The following is a 2004-nucleotide window of genomic DNA, read 5'->3' on the forward strand; positions in this document are numbered from 1 at the left end:
ATTATGGGTATATTCATGCTCACTAATGGATAAAATCCCATGTTTTATCCTTGTCTATTTGAAAAAGCAAAAAAATGGTAACCCAGTTTGGTTTTTTCATATTTCTAAGCAAATATTAATGTGTATAACCTGGATACAAAACCTTTACCAGACATGTGCTTTATAAACATTTTCTCCCAGTCTGAGATGTGTCCATTCTCTTAACAGACCTTCTTGAAGAGCCTAAGTTCTTAATTTTCCAAGTCCACTTTCCCAACTTTAATGGTTATGCTTCTCGTGTCGCATCTAAGAAATCTGCCCAACTTAAAGTGACAATAGACGTTGAATAGTTTTCAGTCTTTACATTTAGGTCTGATCCACTTGAGTTTTTTATATATGGTACATGTAACGTTACATGCATCATTTTTCTCTACACCTTTATCAAAAAATCAGGTGACACGAACAGTGCAAGCGTCTCTGAACTCTCCCATTTGTCTGGTTTCGCCCGCACTGCAGTGCCTCGGTCACGTGAGAGAGTAGTCCAACTTTGTCGTTTTTTTCCAAGATTGTCTTGCTGTTTCAGTCCCTTTGCCTTTCCATGGGTGTTTTAGAGTCAGCCTTTTAACAGCAAAACAAACACCGTTTGGATTTTGATGATGATTGCATTGAATCCATAAACCAGTCCAGGGAGACGGGACACCTTCATGCTTGTCCTGCAGCCCGGGACTGCAGCATGTTGCTCCACTGAGACCGGTCTTGGTTTCTTCTGTGTGTGTTAGCATGCAGATCTTGCACATTATTAGTACCTCAAAGTTTGTGTGTGCTTTCGCGTGACTTTAAAATTGCAATTTCCAATTGTTCATTTATAATAACTAGAAATACAGTTGACTTTTGAATATAGATCTTATATCCAACACCTTACCCAATTAACATAGGTTTTAAAAAAATGTGTCTGCTTAGTCATGCTATTTGCAGTTTTGTTATTGTAACAAATGTTATATGCCTTCCCAGTCTTTCCAGTTTCCCTCTCCAATGCCTTCTCTTTCATTTTCTTGTCCTGCTCCACTGGTTGGAGCTCTCAGTGATGGGGAAGGGAGTTGTGAGCTCAGACACATCCTTCCCTTGTCACTAATGTTAGGGGGCAGCATTCAGCATTTACCATTAAGTGTGTTTGTTGCAGGATTTTTGTAGATGGCCTTTGTCAAGATGAGGGAATTCTTTTATTCCTAGTTTTCTGAGATATGTTAGTCATGAATGGATGCTGGATTATGTCTGATGTGTTCTGCATCTGTTGAAATGATCATGTAGTTTTTCTTAATAATGTTGATAATGATGGATCACCTTGCATTGCCAGAATATTGCTGGGGTTCTTTTGCTCGTATTTTGTTGAGTACTTTGCATCAGTATTCACGAGGGATGCTGATCTGTAGTTAGTTCCTTTATCTTTTAATGTCATTGATCAGTATAATACTGACTTGATAAAATGAAGTTCTCCTATATTATGAAAGAATGTGGGTATAATTTTTATAATTTCTCCCTTAAATTGTGGGTAGAGTTCAGCAGGTATGCCATTTGGGCCTCTATTGGAAATTTTTTTATCAGAATTCAATGTTTTAAATAGACATAGGATAATGTAGATTATCTATTTCTTCCTGAATGAAGTCTGACAGTCTTTCAAGTAAATTGTCCCTTTCATCTAAGTTGTCAGATTTAGGAGCATTCTTTTATTTATTTTTTATTGGTTGACTTTAGAAAGAGACAGAGGAAAGGAGGGGGAGTTCCACTCATTCATGCATTCATTGGTTAATTCTCATATGCGCCCTGACCAGAGAGCGAACCTGCAACCTTGGTGCATCCGGACGATGCTCTAACCAACGGTGCTGCCCGGCCAGCGCAGGAGCATTGTTTTCCTAAACCTTCGCCTTAGTCTGGTCAGACTGTTACAGCAAGATTGGTTGGTGGTCGAACCAAAGAGTTCATTTCATTCATGGTTAGGAAGTCCTCAAGCCTAAAGTGAAAAAAGGT

The sequence above is a fragment of the Pteronotus mesoamericanus genome, unplaced genomic scaffold, assembly GCF_021234165.1.
Source record: "Pteronotus mesoamericanus isolate MK-2021 breed Mesoamerican mustached bat unplaced genomic scaffold, CSHL_Meso_final contig_502, whole genome shotgun sequence".
NCBI classification, from domain to species: Eukaryota; Metazoa; Chordata; class Mammalia; order Chiroptera; family Mormoopidae; genus Pteronotus; species Pteronotus mesoamericanus.